The 22917-nt window shown below is 41.2% G+C and overlaps 1 long non-coding RNA gene and 1 other non-coding gene across 2 annotated transcripts; both read left to right on the forward strand.

Annotated features, from left to right (window-relative positions):
• Window positions 1-7118: 7118 nt before the first annotated feature.
• LOC114488714 lies at window positions 7119-7309 on the forward strand. Its single transcript, XR_003683825.1, has one exon. It is a non-coding gene; the product is annotated as a U2 spliceosomal RNA (small nuclear RNA).
• A 13845-nt stretch (window positions 7310-21154) lies between these two features.
• LOC118497687 lies at window positions 21155-22707 on the forward strand. The gene is made up of 3 exons (XR_004900211.1): window positions 21155-21235; window positions 21956-22066; window positions 22378-22707. It is a non-coding gene; the product is annotated as an uncharacterized LOC118497687 (long non-coding RNA).
• The last annotated feature ends 210 nt before the right edge of the window (window positions 22708-22917 follow it).

The following is a 22917-nucleotide window of genomic DNA, read 5'->3' on the forward strand; positions in this document are numbered from 1 at the left end:
AACCAAAGCTACTTTACCCAGCAAGACTCTCAATCAAGATAGAAGGCCAAATAAGAAGCTTCCCAGACAAAAGAAGTCTAAAAGAATACACCTCCACCAAACCAGCTCTGCAAGAGATGCTGAAGGGATTGCTTTAAGGAAAGGAAGGAAAGGAGAGAGAGGAACACACATACATAAACGGCAATGAATAAGTACCTATCAATAATAACCTTAAACGTAAATGGATTAAATACTCCAAGCGAAAGACATAGAATAGCTGAATGGATAAGAAAGCATGACCCACACATATGCTGCCTGCATGAGACCCACCTCAGGATAAAAGACCTACACAGGCTGAAAGTGAAGGGCTGGAAACAAATTTTCCAAGCAAATGGACAGGACAAAAAAGCTGGGGTAGCAATACTCATGTCAGACAAAATAGACTTCCAAAAAAGCGCCATAAAGAGAGACCCAGAAGGTCACTTCATAATACTCAAGGGAAGAATCCACCAAGAAGTCATAAATGTTGTAAATATATATGCACCCAACATAGGAGCACCCAAATACATAAAGAAAATCTTAGAGGACTTCAAGAAAGATATTGACAGAAACACAATTATAGTGGGGGATTTTTACATCCCACTATCAAAAATGGACAGATCTGTCAAACAAAATATCAACAAAGATACTGTGGCATTGAACAATACCCTAGATGAAATGGACTTAACTGATATATATAGAGAGCCCTTCTTCCCAAAGCTCTTAAATACCCATTCTTTTCAAATGTACATGGAATATTTTCAAAGGTAGACCACATGATAGCACACAAAACAAACCTCAACAATTTCAAGAAAATTGAAATCATACCAAGCATTTTCTCGGATCGCAAGGGTCTGAAACTAGATCCAACCCCCAAGGAAAAAAAAAACCCAAAACACTCAAAATCATGGAGATTAAATAGCATGCTATGAAACAATGAATGGGTCAAGAATGAAATTAGGGAAGAAATCAAAAGGTTTCTGGAAACAAATGAAAATGAACTCACAACAACCCAAAACTTATGGGACAGAGCCAAGGCAGTCCTGAGTGGGAAGTTCATGGCAATATAGGCATACCTAAAAAAGATAGAAATTTTTCAAACAAACAACCTAATGCTACTTCTACAAGAAGTCAAGGAACAACAACAATGACAGCCCACAGCAAGTAGAAGGAAGGAAATAACCAAGATCAGAGCAGAATTAAATGACATAGAGACTAAAAGCACAATTCTAAGGATCAATGAATCCAAGAGCTGGTTCTTTGAAATGATAAACAAAATTGACAAGCCTTTAAGCAGACTCATCAAGAAAAAGAGAAAGAGGACACAAATAAACACAATCAGAAATGAAAGAGGAGAGATTATAACTGACACCACAGAAATACAAAGGATTGTAAGAAATTACTACGAAGAACTGTATGCCAAAAAATTTGAAAACCTAGGTGAAATGGACAAATTTCTAGAGAAATATAATCTTCCAAAACTCACTGAAAAAGAAGCAGAATGCTGGAACAGACCAATAACAGCAAAAAAAAAAAAAAAAATGGAAGCAGTAATCAAAAAACTCCCAACACACAAAAGCTCTGGACCAGATGGTTTCACAGGAGAATTCTACAAAGCATTTAAGGAAGAGCTAACCCCTATCCTTCACAGACTATTCCAAAAAAATCCAACAAGATGGAAGACTCCCAAACTCTTTTTATGAGGCCAGCATCATCCTAATTCCAAAACCAGATAAAGACACAACAAGAAAGAAAACTTCAGGCCAATATTGCTGATGAACATTGACGCTAAATCCTCAACAAAATACTGGCAAACCGCATCCAAGAATACATTAAAAGGTTATACACCATGACCAAGTGGGATTCATTCCAGGGATGCAAGGATGGTACAATATTCGCAAATCGGTAAATGTAATACATCACATAAACGAAAGCAAAGACAAAAACCACATGATCATATCAATAGATGCAGAAAAAGCAGTTGATAAGGTACAGCACCCATTTATGATATAAGCACTGAGCAAAGTGGGAATAGAGGGAGCTTTCCTCAACATAATAAGGCCATATATGAGACACGTACAGCCAACATCGTACTCAATGGGTAAAAATTAAAATCTTTTCCACTACGATCAGGAACAAGACAAGGCTGTCCACTTTCACCACTTCTATTCAATATAGTACTGGAACTTTTAGCCACAGCAATCAGACAAGAAAAAGAAATAAAAGGCATCCAAATTGAAAAGGAGGAAACAAAACTGTCACTGTTTGCAGGTAACATGATAGTGTACATAGAAAATCCTATAGACTCCACCAAAAAACTGCTTGACCTAATAAATGAATTTGGAAAAACAGCAGGGTACAAAGTCAATATCCAGAAATCAAAGGCATTTCTGTACACCAACAAGGAAAGAGCAGAAGCAGACATCAAGAAAAAAATCCCATTTGAAACAGCAAAAAGAAAAATAAAATACCTAGGAATAAGCCTAACCAAAGAGGTAAAAGACCTGTATTCAGAAAACTACATAACACTCAGGAAAGAAGTCAAGGAAGACACAAACAAATGGAAACATATACCTTGTTCATGGATTGGAAGAATTAATATCATCAAAATGTCCATACTACCCAAAGAAATTTACACATTCAATGCAATGCCTATTAAAGTACCAATGGCTTATTTCACAGATATAGAACAAACACTTCAAAAATTTATATGGAACCATAAACGACCCCGAATAGCTGCTGCAATTTTGAGAAAGAAGAGTAAAGGAGGAGGGATCACAATATCCGAAACTAAACTATACTACAAGGCCACTGTAATCAAAACAGCCTGGTACTGGCATAAAAACAGGCACATGGGCGAATGGAATAGAACAGAGAGCTCAGAAATAAACCCAAATTTCTATGGCCAATTAATATTTGACAAAGAAGGCAGCAACATAAAATGGAGTAAAACTAGCCTCTTCAACAAATGGTGTGGGGAGAATTGGACAGTTACATGCAAAAAAAATGAAATTAGAGCACCAACTTACACAAAAATAAATTCAAGGTGGATAAAAGACTTAAATATAAACCATGACACCATTAAAGTCCTAGAGGAGAACGTAGGTAGGAAAATCTCAGATATTTCATGAAGAAACTTTTTTACTGATTTGTCCCCTAGAGCAAGGGGCACAAAGGAAAGAATAAACAAATGGGACCTCATCAAAATTAAAAGCTTCTGCACAGCTAAAGAAAACAGATCAAAATTAAAAGAGAACCAACTGTATGGGAAAACATATTTGCCAATGATACCTCAGACAAGGGTTTAATCTCCAAAATATATAAAGGACTTACAAGACTGCACTCTAAGAAGACAAGGAATCCAATTAAAAAGTGGGCAAAGGACTTGAACAGACACTTCTCCAAGGAAGACATACAGAAAATCCAAAGACACATGAAACGATGTTCAATATCGCTAGCTATCAGAAACATGCAAATTAAAACCACAATGAGATACCACTTCACACCAGTCAGAATGGCCATCATAAACAAAGCAACAAACAACAAGTGTTGGAGTGGCTGTGGAGAAAAGGGGACCCTAGTGCACTGTTGGTGGGAGTGCAGACTGGTACAACCACTATGGAAAGCAGTATGGAACTTCCTCAGAAAACTAAAAATGGATCTGCCTTTTGACCCTGCAATTCCACTGCTGGGACTATATCCTAAGAACACTAAAACACCAATACAAATGAACCTTTGCACCCCGATGTTCATAGCAGCACAATTTACAATAGCTAGGTGCTGGAAGCAACCTAGATGCCCATCAGTAAATGAATGGATCAAAAAACTATGGTACATTTACACAATGGAATTCTATGCAGCAGAAAGAAAGAAGGAGGTCCTACCCTTTGCAACAGCTTGGATGGAGCTGGAAAGCACTATGCTAAGTGAAATAAGCCAGACAGTGAAAGACAAATACCATATGATCTCACCTTTAACAGGAACCTAATCAACAAAACACAGAAACAAGGAAAATATTACCAAAGGCACTGAAATAGAGGACAGGCTGACAGTGATCAGAGAGGAGAGAAGAGGGAATTTCAGGGGGGAATGGGGAGGGTTTACAGAAGCAAATTTAAAGGACACATGGTCATAATCTAGGGGAAGAGTGGTAATGGGAGGGAAGTAGGGAGGGATGGGTGGGTGGGCTGGAATGGGAGTAAAAGAGAGAAAACTGTACTTGAGCAATGATTAAAATAAAAAAAGAATTTTAGCATTTATTTTTGAACATATTATGGTACAACTAATTTTATGGAACAAATAATACAAAACACAAGGACAGATACAAGGTATTTCAGGTACTACTGTTACAGAACACACAAGGGGGGCCTGGGACGATACACTATCATTAAAAGAAGGCCCCGGTCCGTTCTGTCCGCCGCCCTAGGAAAGATGTCTTTCAATGCCAGAGATTCATGAAAAGGAAAGAAAATGTTTATTTAATGCTATACTAACTTAAAGTAGTGACCTAGTGTCTTTATCAAAAAAATCCTAAAGTCCCTAAAAATACCCACAAACACACAGTCCTTCCTTCCTTCCCCCTTTGCCCAGTCCAGAGTACCGTATCTCAGGAAAGGAAATAGAAGTCCATGGCTTAGGTAGTCTTCTGGTTCTTCCCAGTTAGAACTCCATCTTGACTGGGAGACATCCCTGGATTCCCAGCACCCTCGGCTGAGTCACCAGGATCTCTGCTAAAACCAGGTGGTGGTTCCCCCTTCTAAAGCTGTGGGGGTCCCCACTCTGCCAGGCACGTGGTCCTCTCTCTCTCAGGGCTGCAGGAAGGGAGAGTCCCCACTCTGCCAAAACTGCATGGTTCTCTCCTCCAGGGCTGCCGCGTGGTTCTCCCTCTCTCAGGGCTGCAGGAGTCTCCACTCTGTCAAGGCCGCGTGGTTTCTCTCCCAATGGCTGCTGTCCGTGTTTAAATCCCCTGCGCCAATCTTCTTCTGCAGCCCCATTTCCGACTCCTCCTACACTTGGGCACACTTGCCCTCAATCTGCTGTCTTCTCCAGCTTTTCTGGTCGCCATCCTGGGTCTGGGCAGGTGTCACCCCATGTCATGAGGCCAATCTTCTCCCAGCTCCCACGCAGGCACTGTAACTCAGGGGACCTGCCTCCCAGGTCCCATCTTGGGGGGAAGGTCCCTTTCCATCCCCCTGGCCTTGAGCAGGGCCATAGCTATTTAGCATATCTAAGTGACCAGCCAAAGGCTATAGGTATGCTAAATGACCATGCCATGGATTAGCTGCAAAGCTGCCCTGCATGTTCTTGCTCTGTGTGTCCTTTCCCCCAACTCATACCTGTGGGGGAAGGGGTGAAGACACCTTAAAATCTCCTGGACACCTTGAGTTCTGGACCCCATTTCAAATGCCTATTTGGGGTCCCCCCTCTTGGCTGCACCCTGTAACACTACCTGTGTATAATGCACAGCCTTATTTTCTCCTGAAAAATGAAGCCAAAAAAATGTGCATCGCACATGGTAAAATAGGAGTATGTAAAACTTTATATTTTTAAATTATTTTATTGTTCAACTGCAGTTGTCCCTATTTTCTCCCTACCCCCCTTACCCCCTCCAAACCCACCTCCCTCTCTTGCTTCCATCCTCCCCCCTTGGGAACTTTAAACCAAGAGTTTGAAAACCTGTGCACGTTTTTCCTTCTAGCACTTCTCAAGGCAGGCTGTCTTGGTTTACTCAGCCCCATTGCACATGATTTTAAAAAGTATTTTCTCTTTGTCTTTGCTTTCTATTATGCTGATGAACTCAGCTTTGTCTTCCAAAAAACTCCTTGTTTAACGTTTTCTTTTGAATTAATATCAGAACCCCGGAAAGCTGCCAACAGGGTAGCAGAGCTCCGCATCCTCCTCCCACCTAGCCAAAGCACCCTAGGCACAGCCCGCAGTTCAGGTTACTCCAGAACAGGAGTTGCGCCAGGGGGGCGGGGAGTTCCGGAAAGAGACGCAGGACGCCGCAGGGCGAGAGGACGGCTGCGTCTGCAGCAGGAGGAGTTGTGGTCTCCACAGGTCGGTTCCCCTGGCGGGGCTAAATGATTTCCCACTTCGACCCGGCTCTGCCCCGCTGTCTGCTGCTGGCAGCTGAGCACTTACCCTGTGGGTGATGCCAGAGTGCGCCTTCTCAGAGGTGTTCTTGGCGAGAGAAATCCGGGATCCGGAAGGTCCGGCGCCAAGGTCCCTGGGCGGCCATTGGTGGCGACGGGTAGTGCTCGTTCACCGGCCTCGCGCTCGCGAGCCTGGGGCGGGGTGACACCCGCGCAAATGCTGGGTCCCGCGGGTGCCCCTCTGAATCTTAAGTGGAAGGTGGAGTGGGAGGAAAATGGGAAGGCTGAAGGTGGGCGGGTCTGAACCTTGGCACGGGGGCGGTGTCTGGTTACGGAGCATCCTTGGTCTAGTGGAGGTCCACTTCCCCTGGACTCTCCTTGTCATGGGTAGAGGAGGAGAGGACTAAGGAGAAGAGGACTGTTGCTCTTTGTAATAACAGAAAGATGACCATTCTTATCTGATTTAATACTTAATTGCCTTTTTTTCATTAAGTGTAAAACTGCAGTGCAAACAAAATAAAAGCTCAGAAGACAATGGAAGCTGATTAAAAGTGGTTTCTTAGATGAGCTTCTGTGTACAGTGTTTAGTTTCCTATGAGCACGGACTTGGAGAGCAAGTTTGAACGATGCGTTTTAGAAATTTGACCATTTTAAAATGTTAAAAATGTTTTAATCCTTGAAAAATATTAATACGTATGACCTTTGGAAACCAGATTATAGATCAGTGCGATTTAATATTTCATGCTCTCACTGCATAATAAAAGTGATTTTCAAATTATGTGCTGAAGTGGAAGGCTTCAGTGTATTGTGATTGGTGCTTTTAAGGTAATACCTAAGGGTATAGTCTACATACACCTTAATGAAAAATTGTCTTAAATGTCATCTTTATTATTTTACAGCTGTCAAAGGGAGTACGATTTTCGACAATGTTAGCTTTGGGGAAATATTTCAGTATTCTTCGGGTCAGAGTAACTAATAAAGCAAAGATTCTTCAAAAAGCTATCTTTCCTTGCTTCTGGGCCTTTTGGCTGAGATCAAGTGTGGTATTTGTTCGTATCAGTTTAATATCTGATGCGTGCTCTCTCCGAGGACATTATATTCAGTGGAATTTTGGATCTGGGAGATGGAATAGGAGCTTGCTCCGTTCACTCAGTGCATCCAGCCTGTTTTGCAGTACTTCTGGGAAGGGTGCACCCGCTGGGGAGGGGGACAAAGAAAAGTGAGCTTTTCGTGTTACAACTTCAGTTACTGTACTTGATGTTTGAAATCGAGTGTGCATGTGATGGAGCTGTAAGTTTTTAAGAGTTGTACCTAGTAGGTTCTTGAAAATTTAGTAATAAAATGGTTCATTTTAATTTGATTGATAGTTTTTATGTTATGGATTGCATTGTTCATTTAAACATGATTATTGTCTAACATTAAACATATGAGAGAATGTGAAAATATTTTGAAAAGACCAAATAGTAGATGATATTAGTGCCGATACTTTTTGTTAACCAAGTTTAGTCATTTTTGGATGTCAAATGTAAATTCTGAGGAAGTTGCTACTAGATTATTAGGATATTTTACATAGCAATTCTGCACTTTCAAGTTTATATTTAGTCTTATTGTTGCAGTTTAATTCTGTCTTTGGGTTTATGAAATTTGAAACTTAGAATAATTAAAAAGAAGGTCTTTGGGGCAGGTAATTGAGCTTTCTTAAACAACTGAAATTTGTTTTGATATTGTTGCTAAAAATTTGCCCCGGTGAATTGAAAATGATTACATTTGTCCATTTTCCACATTTTAATTCATTGACAGTGTTATCAAATTGGTAGAGAGATGAGTGCAGAAAAAACTTTAGACTGTGTTTTGAAACTATTTTTAAATTCTATTTTTTATTAGGTACATTTTGTATTGTTTGCTTCTTGGTAGTAAGAGAGTACACAGTACCTGTATATTTGTGAAGTAAATGTGATATAACTTGAAATGTAAAATTAGGTGAGTTAGATTTTAAGTCAAAATATTGTTTCTTGATAGCCCTGGCTGGTGTGGCTCAGTGGATTGAGTGCCGTCCTTTAAACCAAAGGGTTGCTGGTTCGATTCCCAGTCAGAGCAGATGCATGGGTTGTGGTCCAGGTCCCCAGTATGGGACGCATGAGAGGCAACCACACATTGATGTTTCTCTCCCTCTTTCTCCTCCTCTTCTCCTGGTCTTTCTCAAAAAATATAGAAAATAATTTAAACAATAAAAAAATACTGTTTCTTGATAAAAAATACAGTTGTTTGACAATAGGCCAAAAAGGAAAAAAAAAACCTGACAAATAGATTTTGATCCTTATTAAAGCATTGTATTTTAATGTCATTATCTAAATAATTATTTTACTTTTAGTAGAAGAAACATTTTGGGAAAAAATTCTAGTTGGACTGAGACTTTTAAGCTGAAACATATACTTGGTTGCTCTTATTTTGCAGATGAGAAAACTGAGGCTTAAAGAAGTAAAACGTTTTACATAGTTGATTACTAATTCAGTATTAGAATGCAGGTTCTGTTTTACCCTCAGTCTAGTGCTGTCTCTGTTTTGAGGAACTATGAATTGGAACATTCCTCAAACCATGCCTCTTACTGTCCTTTAGACTAGAGAGTGGCTTTCACACTTCCCTTCCCAGCAGATTCTGCAGGGCATAGCTTAAAGAACACTAACCCTAGGGAATAGCACTAATAAAACATTAGTATTAATAGCTCTTTAAAGAAGTCTTTCTTCTACAATGGTTTTAGATTTATAGGAAAGTTGTGAATTCCCTTATAGCTCATACTCAGTTTCCTGTAATCTTACACTAGTGTGGGACATTGGCACTAATAATGAACCAATAGTGACCCATTATTAACTGAAGTCTGTAGTATACTCACATTTTTTTAGTTTTTACCTAATGTCCATTTTCTATCCCAGGATCCAGCCAGTATACATAGAAGCGTGAAATGTTTGAAAATTTCTTATTAAGTTCTACTGGTGTTACAAAATGTCTAAGTAATGACGGGGTCAGAAAATATGGAATATTTTTTTCTCTGCTAGTAGGTCTGTGTAATCATATGGGTGGGAAATAAAACCTAATTAACGTTTTCAGAAATAGGCATCATTGTGTATACTGGAAGAACTGTGTTTTATTGCCCCTGTTGCTCCTGATTGATCAAGTGTGCCATGCTAGGCATGCCACTCAGTCTCATAAGCCTGATTTTCCCCAGCCCTTTAATGGAAAAGTTGGACAGCCTGATTTTGTTTTCCCACCTTCAAAATGAAGACACTTGGATATGGGCGCAACTTGGGAGTAGTCATGGAAGAGATTTGCACGTGTAGATCTTAACATAGAGCCGGGGAAGTAAATAATAGAGGAGCTGAAGTGCAGCAGGCCAGCGTACTTCTGTCTTGAATCTTCGATAACAGGCCTAGTGGATTTTTCTAGGTTAGTTGGGAACCAGGGTGCTCTTGATAAACACTTGCAGTTGATATCATGAAATAATACCTTACTATACAGGCAGTCCTCCCTTGACACAATAGTATGAGGTGGCAAAAATGACCATTCAAACTGAAACTTCAAATGAGTCCTACTAGGTGAGATAAATTATGATCGTTGTGTGACATTTGAAAATGTTTGCTAAATGCTTAAAAACTCTTCTTGTGGCTACAGTGTATAGGAAATAATAAATTCATAAACTTACATTTGTTTAGTATACTGTACTTTAAACACCAGAGACATTAAGAAGTAGTGTTTTATTTCTGTGTAAATTTCTCAAGTGCAGTTGGAACAATGCTCTCCTTTTTCTTCTGCTTATACAGCTTGTGATGAAGCACAAGCATATCTTCTATGCTTTGATGAATTCTCATACTCCTTAGTTAGGATCAGCTTCCAGTGTTTTATCCTTTGTGCTTTCACTGTTAGGAAATCTCTCTGAGAGTTTATTCTGAAGCTTTCCACTTCCTCTGGAACATTGCCATCCTTTCTTCACAGTTACTTCCCTCATTTCCATACATAAACTCACTTTCACCAAGTTCTTCTGGCTGCTCCTCTGGAGGCTCAGACATTCAGGTGGTGGGTATTTCTTCTGTAACTATTTCCATTTGATTTAGATTTCACTTCCAGCATTCCCAGTTTTTGTCTCTTGCCTACACGTATATCTTTGTGGGCTGATTTTCTTTTTTGACTATTTTTATAGAATGTCGCATGACTTCGCTTACCACTGTTAGACATGGAGGCAACATTACTTAGATAGCTTTGCTGTCTAAGTGAACTGAGTGACAAACGTGCAGTGACTCATCAGACAGACTTAGCAGGATGTGAAGTGACTGGTCACTGGTAGCATGCTCAACTCATTCACATAGTGGTTTCTGGACTGAAGAAATAGCAGCAAAGTTGGTACTTTGTGCAGTTGCTCATCGTTAATGTATGGTGGTACTGCAGTCTGAACTGTGTTGTTGGGAAACTGGTGTTATTTAACGAAACCATGGCTATTGGAATCCTGCATAATGAGAACTGTGGAAAGCAAAGATTGCCCAGATGTGGAAACTTCCACATAGCAATTGTTTGGAGTGTTGTTTGACACAGAACTTCGGAGAAGCAGATGTAAGGCATGTAGATTGGAATAAATAGAATAAAATTGTATGTTGAAAAGCTTGTTTTAAAGGGAGTTGACTTTTTAAAGAGCAAATGTATTTTTAAATATATTTTATTGATTATGCTATTCCAGTTTTCTCAGTTTTTTTCTCCCCTTTATTCCCCTTTATTTACCCACCTCCCTTCAGCATTCCCCCATGTTTTTGTAAGTTTTCTAAAATAAATTTTGGATATTAAGCCCTGATCACATGGATCAGCCTATAAGTTCTTCCATTCTGTGGGTTGTCTTTTTATTTTTTGATGGTTTTCTTTGCTGTGCAAAAACTTTTTAGTTTGATGTAGTCGCATTTTTTAATTATTTCTTTGGTTTCCATTGCCTGAGGATATACAAGATCCAGCAGAGGCAAAACGTGCTTCAGTATGGTTGTTAGGGTAATAATGTGGATGTGAGAATTTATAGTTTTATTTTGAATATTTCACTTAAAACCTTGTAGGGTGTGGTTGAGTGTGACACTGTTATGTTACAGAATTACATCCTTACAATTTTGTAATAAACAATTTTGTAATAAAAAAGGGGTGTTTTTGTGCTGGACTCTTGGGGTCCGCCCTGCCTGGTCTGAGGAAGCTGTACCCCCCCATGGCTAAGGCTGAGTAAGAGAACTCCGAACCAGGAGACACTAAGGAGACAAAGCTTACTTCTGTGGCGTGAACACTGCCTGTTCTGTGCCGGACCACAATGGTTGATCAGTTAGCCAATGATGGGTAAGATTTCCCAAGGGGTAATCGCCTAAGACAGGCATGATCACACGGAGGCCTCAGGGAAGGACTTGGCGGGGGCTGTGGAAATCAACGGGTGATCGACATGGACTCCTGCCCCCTCAGCTTTGTCAAAGCCTGAGTCCTTGTTCTTAGTTGTGAGAATTCCAAGTCTCCCAGCTGCGTTTGTTTCCCCTGCCTGACTGAGGCCTTGGGAAATAACAAGTCACGGTGCAGTCTAGACCAGAGTTGGCAGACCCCCAGGGTAATCAGGCCTGGGACATAGAATATGTAAGATCCTGTGAGATCTGCTTGCTGAAGGATGCTCTTGAATTAGAATATGAAGGCATGGGCAGGAAACAAAACTAGCCTTTTAGTTCCTATAGTCTTTTTAAGTGATAAACCCCAAAATCTCAGTTCAGAATTCCAGTGAGAGTTCTACCAGTCCCTTTGAAAGCTGTCTACTCCTTTAATCATCCCTGCCAGAGTGTAATCCACAAACTGTATCTGTATTTTTAATAAAAGCCTACTGAGGCAGCGACTCAGGGTGCTCTCCACTAGAGAGAGTGGCCGTTTCATCCCTATTCCTCCACAGGACTCATTGTCTGGGTGTATGTTTGTGTTTTGATGAGCATCTGCAGTGATGGATACTGCTGGCCGGTATCCGCCACAATGGACTCTGTATATCAGATAAAATATTGCTACGAGCAGTGTGTGAGATTTTACTGTCTATATTTTCTTCTGGAGTTTTTATGATTTCAGGTGTAACATTAAAATCTTTATCCATTTTGAATTTATTCTTGTGTGTGGTATAAGACGGCCTTTTGGTTCATCTCTCTGCACATATCTGTCCATTTTTCTAATACCATTTATTAAGGGAACTATCTTTAGCCCATTATATGTGCTTGCTTCCTTTGTCAAATATTAATAGACTGTAAAGTTGTGGTTTCATTTTTGGGATCTCTACTGTGTTCCATTGAACTGCATTTCTGTTTTTATGCCAGTACCATGCTGTTTTGATTACTATGACTTTATATTACAGTTTGATATTAGGTAGTATGATTCTTCCAACTTTATTCTTCTTTCTCAGGATCACTGTTGCTATGCCGGGCCTTTTGTGCTTCCATATAAATTTTTGAAATATTTGTTGTGGTGTGAAATAAGTCATTGGAATCTTGAAAGAACTTGTGTTGAGTGTATAGATTGCTTTGGGTAGCATGGACATCTAACAATGTTAATTTTTCCTATCCTTGTACATGGTATGTGCTTCCACTTATTTGTATCTTCTTCAATTTCTTTCTTCAGTGGCTTCTAATTTTCCTAGTACAGGTCTTTTACATCCTTGGTTAGATTTATTCCTAGGTGTTTTATTTATTTTAAAGCAATGGTGAATGGGATTGTGTTCTTAATTTCCCTTTCTGATAATTCATTATTGGCACATAAAAATGCAGCTGTTTTTTGGATGTTAAGTTTGTATCCTGCTATTTTGCTGATTTCGTTGATGTGTTCTAGTAGTTTCTTCCTGGAATGTTTAGGGTTCTCTATGTAGAATATCATGTCATCTTCAAATAAAGACAGTTTGACTTCTTCCTTTCGAATGTGGATACCTCTTATTTCTCCTTGTTGTCTGATTGCTGGGGTTATGACTTCTAGTACTGTGTTGAATGAGGGAAGTGAAAGTGAACATCCTTGTCTTGTCCAGATCTTAAGGGGGACACTTTGAGTTTTTGCCACTGAGTATGATGTTGGCATTATGTTTGTCATTTAGGATCTTTATTATGTTTAGGTATGTTCCCTCTATTCCCACTTGGCTGAGAGTTTTTAGCATAAATGGGTGCTGGATTGTATCCAGTGCTTTTTCTGCAACTGGTGATAGGATCATGTGGTTTTTATCCTTCATTTTCTTTGTGTGGTGAATCCCATTTATTGATTTACAAATGTTGTAGCAATCTTGCATTCTTGGAATAAATAGCACTTGATGGTGGTGTATAATCTGTTTGATGCATTGCTGTATTTGGTTTGCTAATATTTTGTTGAGTATTTCAGCATCTATATTCATCAGGGATAATGGCTTACAGTTTTGTGGTGGGGAGGTTATTGTCTTTATCTGGCTTTGGAGTTAGGATACTACAGGCCTCATAAAATGACTTTGGGAGTTTTCCTTGCTCTTGAAATTTGCAAATAGTTTGAGAAGGAGAGGAGTTATTTCTTTTTGGAATGTTTGGAAACATCTACATGTAAAGGCATTTAGTCTAGGGCTTTTGTTTGTTGAGAGTTTTTTGATTACTGCTTCAATTCTACTAGGTGCAATCTGTCTATTCAGATTCTCAGATTCTTCCTGATTTTATTTGGAAGACTGTATGTTTCTAAGAATGTATTCATTTTATCCAGGTTGTCCAATTTGTTGGCATATACTAGTTGTTCATAATATTTTCTTAACAATCCTTTGTATTTTTTTGGTGTTGTTATTTCTGCTCTTGCAGAAATTTCTGATTTTATTTACTTGGGTTCTTTTGCTTTTTTTCTTGATAAGTTTGGTTAAGGGTTTTCAATCTTATTTATCTTTTCAGAGAACCAGCTCTTGGATTGTTTGATCTTTGGTGTCATTTTTTAAAGACTTTATTTTATTTCTACTCTGATCTTTATTATTCCCTTCCTTCTACTCACTTTGCACTTTTTTTTAAGTTCCTTTAAGTGTCAGGTTATATTGTTACTTTGAGCTGTTTCTTGAGATAGGCTGGTAATGCTATAAATTCCCCTCTTGGGATTGCTTCCCCTGTGTCCCACATATTTGGGGTTGTTGTGTTCTCAATTTCATTTGTTTCATTTTATCATATGATTCTTCCTTGATCTCAGTTGTTGACTTATTCATTGCTTAATAACGTTATTTACCTTCCATGTCTTTGCTTGTTTCTCAGTGTTCTTCTTATTGATTTCTAGTTTTATAGCATTGTGGTCTGAGAAGATGCTTGATATGATTTCAGTGTTCTTAAATTTATTGAGACCTGTTTTGTGTCCTGACATGTAATCTTATAGTAGAAAACGTTCCTTGTGCACTTGAAAAGTATGTATATTCTGCTGCTATGGGTTGAACTGCTCAGAAGGTATCAATTAAATCCATTTTTTTAGAGTGTCATTTAAGGATGCTGTTTCCGTGTTGATTTTCTGCCTGCAAGGTCTATCCTTTGAAGTAAGTGGGGTGTTAAAATGCCTGACTCTGACCGTATTTGTGTTGATCTCTCCCTTTCTGTCCCATCAAGATTTGCCTTACATACTTAGGTACTCCTCTGTTGCATGCATAAATGTTTACTAGGGCCCTGGCAGGTGTGGCTCAGAGAATTGAGTGCAGCCTGTGTTCCAAAAGGTTGCTGGTTTGATTCCCACTCTGGGCACATGCCTGGGTTGTGGGCCAGGTCCCTAAGTGGAGTCCTGTGAGACGTAGATGGCAACCGATCAGTGTATCTGTGTCACATTGATTTTTTTCTCTCCCTCTCTTCCCCCTACCTCTCTCTCTAAAAGCAAATGAACAAAATCTTTTTAAATATGTTTTCTAGGGTTTTATTCTCTTGTTGGATTGTTCCCAATATCATTAAGTAGTGTCCGTTTTGCCACTATATGTAGCCTTAGTTTTAAAGTCTATTTTGTTGGGTATAAGGACTGCTACCCTAGGTGTATTTTGTTTTCTCTTTGGAGGAAATATATTTTTCCATCCCTTCACTGTTAGTCTGTGTGTATGTTTTGATCTGAGGTGTGTCTCTTGGAGAGAGCATATGTATGGATCATGCTTTCTTATCCTTTCAGCTACCCTGTCTTTTGGTTAGAACACTTAAGCCACTAACGTTTATGGTGTTAATCGACAGGTACAGATTTGTTGCCATTTTATTTTTTAACTACTTTTCTCATTTTCCCCCCTTTTTCCTCTCTTTAATGCATGCCCTTTAACATTTGTGGCAGTACTGGTTTGGTGTTAACAATCTCCTTTAGCTATTTCTTGTCAGGGAAGTTCTTTATTTCCCCTTGAATTTTAAATGATAGCCTTGCTGGGTAAACTAGTCTCGGTTTTAGGTCCTTGCTTTTCATCACCTTGAATATTTTATGCCAGTCCCTTCTAGCCTGAAATGTTTCTGTTTAGAAATCAGGTAACAGTCTAATTGGAGCTTCCTTGTAGGTAACTATCTGCTTTTGCTCTTGTAGCTTCAGGATTCTCTCCTTGTCTCTAAGCTTTACCATTTGAATCATGATATGTCTGGGTGTGTAGGCCTCTTTGGGTCCAACCTGTTTGGGACTCTGAGCTTCTTGCACTTGCATGTCTTTTTCCTTCAGCAGATTAGGGAAGTTTTTTATCCTTATTTCTTCCAATTGGTTCTCGATCCGTTCGTTGTTCGCTCTCTTCACCTTCTGGTATTTCCATGATGCAGATGTTGTTACATTTTGTGTTGTCCAGAATAGTTCTTAAGCAATCCTCATTTTAAAAATTTTTTTGTTTTTGCTGCTCTGCCTGAGTGCTTTTTCTACCTTCTCTTCCGAATCACTCGTTTGATCCTCTGCTTCATGTAACCTACTGTTCATTCCTTCCAGTGTATTATTTATTTCAAATATTGCATTCTTTATTTCTGACTGGTCCTTTCTTATGGTTTCTATGCCTTTTGAGTAACCTTGTAATCATTACTCTAAACCCTCTATCTGATAAATTGCCTACCTTCATTTTATGTAGCTCTTCTCCTGGAGAATCCTCTTTTTCTTTCATTTGGACTCTGTTTTTGTGTTTCCATTTTGGCTGTTTCTTTTTTTAATTTGTTTATGTATTAGGTGGGTCTGCAAAGACTAGTGCAGACCATTGTCAGGCGCTCCCTGTCACTGGACCTGGGCTTCCTGTTTGGAGTGTCAGCGATCTGCAGTATGTGGCTCCCTCTACTGGGCCTGTGTGTGTGCTGGAAGAGCCAGGCTGAGCACCAAGGTGGGATTTGAACAGCACCAGGCCTGGGAGATGGTTATCTAAAGTCTCAGAGCTTCCACAGGTCTGCCTTAGCTGCTAGACTTGATCACTGAATAGCCTCCAGCTGTAGCTTCATAGGGTGGAGCCCTAGGGCTTCCTGTGGGTGGAGCTATTGCTTCTCCCCAGGCTGATGCCACGTGGAGGGGAGTGCTGTGACCCAGAGAGATGGTCTATGCATTATTGGAAATGAGTCAGCACAGAGTTCCTAGTGGCTGACCCTTCCATTCCCTCCTAGAGCCACAGACCCCAGACTCTTGCATCTCTAGTCCACTCTGCCATCCCTTTGCTGGTGTCCAGCGTAAGTGGCTGCAAATGCAATTTGGTCCATTGGCCCATTAAGAAGCTCATTGTGCCTCTAGTTATTTCTCCTTGGTGGACAGAAAGCCCACTGCTTTTCACAGTTAGATGTTATTTGAGTTCCTTTTCCAGTCCTGGTGGTGTAGTCTAGGGAGCCCAGATATGGGTTTAGACCCCACACTTCCCAGGGGGAACCTTCCTGACTGCTGAGGTATCCCTCCAGCAAGTTAGCTGCTGCTCCTGGGAGCCTAGCCAATCAGTCCTCTAGCACCTCCCCAACACTCCCTACCAGTCATGTTGTGGAGGAGTGGTTTCTTTCTTCGTGTCCAGCTAGTGTTCATGTATTTTTATTCTTTTTCTTTTCTTTTCTTTTCTTTTCTTTTCTTTTCTTTTCTTTTCTTATCTTTCATTTTATTTTTCTTTCTTTTTTTTTGAGGATGATTTCTTTAATTTGGTCATAGTTCCAGTTTGCTCCTGGGAGGAGGTTATTGTAACTTTCACTTAGTTTTCTGCCATCTTGGATCCATCCTAGAGGAAGTTTCTTAATTTCAAGTTTTGATGTTCCTTGTATATCTGATGGTGTTCTATAAACTGTTTGGTTGCTTCCATTTAGTGGGAACCGAATGTTATTTCACAAACAAATGCCATGAAGAATCAAGAGAAGACACTGGATAGAGTCTGGTGGTATTTTACATAAAGAAAACTGCATGTGCTTGTAAGGAGTGAATTAATGTTGAATAACAAATATTTTAGGAAAAGTGATTTTACTGGCTAAACATTTTCTAAGATTTTATGTATTTATTTTTAGAGAGAGAGGAAGAGAAGGAGAAAGAGAGGTGGGTAAACATCCATGTGTGGTTGCCTGTCACATGTCCCTAGAGGGGACAGGATAGGAACCCAGGCATGGGCCCTGAATGGGGATCAACCCAGTGACCCTTTGGTTCCCAGCCCTGTGCTCAATCCACTGGGCCACACTAGCCACGGTTATTTGGGTCCATTTAGCAAAATATGTTCTAAATATTCCTGACTTTTGACTCACAAGAGGAACTTACGTTGAACAGCCTTTCACTTCATGTCCTATAGGTATTTGTACTCCCTGGGAAAGCCTTAGAAATTATACTGTGTTTGAGCATATCCAAAAGAAAATGACATGCTCTGATATGGATAATTGGGGACCAGTAGTAACTATAAAGCACAGGGAAAAGTTTTCCTGGAAAGTCGCTAATGGAGCCCCAGCTAGAGTGTATGCAACTTTTGTCACCTGTCCTAAAAACAGTTTGGTGCTCTCAGAAGGTGTGAAGATGAATTGCACCACCACCGCTGATGTATCTTATGCTTTTGCTCCCATTAAATTGCCCATAGGATGGCTTCTAATATGTGGAAGGACTGTTTATCCCTATGTTCCAGCAAACAGTTCTGGGGAGACCATGCTGCCTGGGAAGACTGATGGTGTTTATGCCTCAGAAGTCCCCTCACACCTGATTGTAATGGTGATTTACACCTTTTTAGCCCCGCTGAATATGTGTCTTTAACCATATTTGTAATACCAGCCATGGTAACCTATTTGAATGTAGAAATAAGTAGATTAGCCTGCACTATGGCAAAAGCTTTAAATGCCACCTCACAAGCCATGAGTGCCATTAGTCAAGAATGAGGACAAGTTAGAGGATCAGTATTAGTGAGTCATGCAGCTATAGACTACCTCCTCTTAAGACATAACCATGGATGTGAAGAATTTAAAGGATTCTGCTGTTTCAAGCTAAGTGACCTTATAGAATAAGATATTTTAAAACTAACAGTGGGGGAATGATAGAGGGCTGAATTTTAGTGTAAGGTAAATAGTTAGTAAGCCTAGTAGGTAATGCATATGTTAAAGGTATTGTTTCAGGAACTGCAGGTACTGCAGCTCACTACCCCTGGGGGAGATGGGGACCACAGGCTGGGGCACAGCTGCAGACATAGGAGCCATTGTGTTCCAAGGAGAGACAGACTACTTCCTGCCGAGCCCCTGGAACAACTAACCACCCAGGGCGGAAATCCTGCAGTTATTTGAATCTAATTTTCCCTGAATTTCGAAACCACTGGAGCCCTTTGTTCTCTGTTGTAAAAAAAGGCTGACTTGAGAGGAAATGTAAGACTGTCCCTTAGGGTACAAACCTGCCTTCTCAGATTGCCAGCCATCTTAATAAAGTGCCCGTAAAGATTTAATCCCTGTCTCTGCTTCTCGGGTGCTGTATGTGACAGGTAGCATGAACTCTGGCTCTTCCAGATTCAGTTTCACTAGAAGCCACTGAGAAGGTTCCCAACACAATGAACAACTTTAGGTACTTAGTTTGCTTCTAAGTTGAACAAAAGAGCAGGGGCAGGTTTTCAGCAGGTGAAGGACAATAAATGAATTTCCAATAATTTCATCCCCTTAAGGCGCATACTTGAAAATGAGGCCAAGGTGGGCACTGAATTCCCAAGCTCCAATTCAGGACCTTAGGCTTCTTTAGATTGGTGTTCCACGCTCTGCCCCTCTTATTCTTGTAACTCTTGTACCTCTGTTGTTCTGCATCCAATTCATGGGAGGTCAGCCCATGGGCCTTAAGACACATTATCTCATTCACACCTTAGGATGCCCTTAGAAAATGGTGTCTAGCCTCATCTTCATTGTGCAGGTTCGGAGACTGGGGAGGCCCTGAAAGGCTTCCTCAGGACACAAAACTGGTAGGAAAAAGGAGTTCTCAACTCAGCTTTCTCCTCCAAGCCAAGGGCCTGATACATGCCCAGGGAGCTGTGGAGAGGTCTGTGCTAGGTATCAGTGTACAGATACAGAGATGACATGGGAGAGGTGGGTGAGGATTCAGTAGCCCATGAGGACTTTGGGAGGCTCTGATTAGAGGAATGGGCTCAGGTCATAGGACCTTGAAGAAGTTGACCTCACTTCCTTTGTGACAGACCCACAAGAGAGTTTACAACTCTGGTAACTAGGCACCCACATTCTGGAGATATGTTCCTATCCAAGTCACTTCATTGCACACAGTCAGGAGATTAAGGTTTCTCTGTGTTTGTTCCTGCTTTTGTAAGGCTCTAGGCTACAAAAAAACCCAGAGTCAGAAATGTGTCTCTTGCTTTAGACATTAGTGCAAGAGCCTTCATCATCAGCACCCCCACCACCTGGCAGGATACACCCTCAGGTAACGGTGGGCAACCCAGGGCAGGTCCATCCAGGCCAGGCCCCCATTGGGGTCCCACTTGGACCACACCACACCACTTACCCCTCTTCCTGCATATATGTATGTGTTGCAGGTGATGAGGGAAGCAGCATGAGGCATGCTTGTTCTGGGTCCAAGATGGTTGTTAGGTGCCAGAAACCTGAAGAGGCCGTCATGTTCATTCCCCAGGTCCTGGCAGGCAGGATGGGAATGTGAGTGCTGGGAACCAAGTTCCTCTACTCACTGGGTCCTAAAGGTGTCATTCCATTCTTTCCCTGACTGGAGGTGTTTTCATGTACCTCTCTGTGCCTGCTGGCTGTGGGGAGCAGCAGTTGTGGTGGGAATCTCCCCCAGTGGCAATGCCCCAACAGGCCCATGACTATACCTGTCTCGGTACTGGAATCGGTTTTTCCAGAACTCCAGTGACAAAATCGTAGAGGAGTTGGCTGAAGGGTTCATTTATGCTTTCAACTACATCAAGGGACAAGTGAACCAGGCCAGGGACCCTGTCCACTACCAGTGTGAGGTGAGAGCAGTCCCACACTCAGGACCCAGAGAAGACGGGTGTAACCATAACCCAGATTCAGATCTGGGGTTCGAGATTTCAACATGCCCACTCCCAAATTAATCTGTAATTCCAATCTTACTAAACAGGTTTCTTTTAGGGTAGAAATCCAGTCCTCACATGTTAAAACTATTTAAAAAACCTTGCTATGAATATTTTTCACATTGTTTAACAACTGTAATATGTATCCTGTGGAGTAGTCAGCTCCACTGGCTTTGAACCTCTTCAAGTCTACACATCATCACACATACAGGGTGGTTTTTATAAAACACCAATCATTGCAAGGATTAACATATTTGATACATTTGTCTGTAACTTGACATCTCACAGAGCACTCACCATTCTTGGCTAGGCAGGTTAGGAGCTGTGGCCTTACTCATCTCCATGTGACCCTGTGAGGAAGGGCATTTTCGTTAGCGATTCAGCCTTTTACTGTTGTTAGAATGTGACATGATGCCATTCTGTTGTGATTACAGCAGGGTGACCAAGTACATGCTCACGGTGTCCTGATAGACTACTAGTTTGCTAGGTCTGCCATTGTACAAGACCACAGATTGGGTGGAAGGTTCCTGATGCCTACTGACTCAGGACCCAGTTCTCTCTTTCCAGAGCTCTAATGATGACATTTTCCATTGTGAAGCTGTTCCACAATTCCCACTACAGCAAATACCAGGACAAGGCTCAGGTGCTTCAGGCCAACACCACCGTCCAATGCAGGTCTCAGGTGAGAGCCAGGCTGGGGAATTATTTAAACCCAGGAAACCAAGATGACCTGAGAGGGCCAAGATCTAGGCTCAAATATCGGGATGGCTTCTGTAGGACCCTACCAGTACCTTTTATAAAGTTCCCACAATCCCATGCACATAGGAATCCGGACCTCCGCTTTTCCCACCAAGTACCTAGGATGGGGAAAAGACACTCCTCACATACTTGAAGGAATATTAGAGGGAAATCTATGTTGCACTTCACAGTAGGCTACTTGAACACTTACATTTTGCTGTTTTTGTTGGTTTTACTACCTGCCCCAAGTTGCAGGTGGAGTGGTCATCTCCACTGTCCTTGTAGACCTCCAAAACTTGCACATTATCATACTGGTTAGGGGGTGTTGTACACAAAAATGAGGAGAAAGTAAGATGTCTGCTTGTTTCTCTGCAACCTTTCACGTACCAATCAAGTCCAACTGTTGTAATCTGGCCAGGTTAGGAGATGTGACCTTCCTCATCTCCATAATATCTTGTAAAGGAGGTAGTTTCCTCAGCGTTCAGTCATTCACTGAACTTGGACTGTGACATTTGTCAATTCTGCTGCTTCAGCAGGGCTGCCAGAAATATCCTCATTGTGTCTTGTAGACTGTCAGTTTGACAGGGCTGCTGTAAGACAGAACCACAGGTTGATTGGAGGGTTCCTGACACCTACTGGCCTGGTATTGGATTTGTCTTTGTAGGATTTCAACAAAGACAGCATCGGGGACCTGATGAATGGGTTCGGCTACTCTGCCTCCATCCAAGAGAGGAAGGTGCATGAGGCCACTGACAAGAGACAGTGCATCACTGAGGTAAGGACTAGCCCAGAAGGGTCTCTACACCCATGACCCTGAGATTACCTTCTAGTGCCCAGGACCAGCCTGAACTGGGGACTCCCCCAGAGACCTGAAATGGGTTTTCCTACAGAGTCCCACAGTCCCATGTACAAAGGTCTCAGGACCTCCACTTCTCCCTCCAGCTACAAGTGAGGCTTGAAAGAAAATAGTGGTATTACTAAGAATATTAGGAATCATATGTTGTTTTATTTCACAGTAGACCATAAGTGATGTTTCTATTTTTTTATCTTGTTTGTATGTCTTTTTTTTTTAAGTACCTTCACCAGATATCCCACAGAGCTGTCAGATAGACTGTCCTTGCAGACCTTCTCCAACAGTGGAGGTTGTTCTCCAGAGCAATGCAGCCTCTCAGTGCTGGTGGACATGGTGTCATTCACTGCCGGTGCCATGGCAGCAGTGCTGCCGGGATCACTTAAGTGTGTCCAAGTGAGTATAAGTTTGCTGCAGCTGCCATAACATAGGACCCCACTGGGTGGTATATAGAGCAGACACACATTTTTGCAATTCCAGAGAAGAGGAGTTACAAGTGAGGGTGTCCCCAGCACAGATTCCTTTTGAGGGGTTTCTCCCATGCTCATAGAAGGCCATCTTCTGACCCTGTGTCACACAGAATTCTCTCTGCTTCCATGTGTCTTCCCTTCCCGTTTTAAGGACAATGGTCATATCGGGGTAAGACCCACATCACTGAATTCACTTCATCTTAGTTACTTGCTTAAGGACCACCTTATGTGGGAAGCAGAATGTGTGGTGGGAATCTCCCCCAGGGGCAGTTCGCAGCCCCTGACCACACCTGGCCCAACAATGGG

The sequence above is a fragment of the Phyllostomus discolor genome, chromosome 12 (genome assembly GCF_004126475.2).
Source record: "Phyllostomus discolor isolate MPI-MPIP mPhyDis1 chromosome 12, mPhyDis1.pri.v3, whole genome shotgun sequence".
In the NCBI taxonomy this organism is placed as follows: domain Eukaryota; kingdom Metazoa; phylum Chordata; class Mammalia; order Chiroptera; family Phyllostomidae; genus Phyllostomus; species Phyllostomus discolor.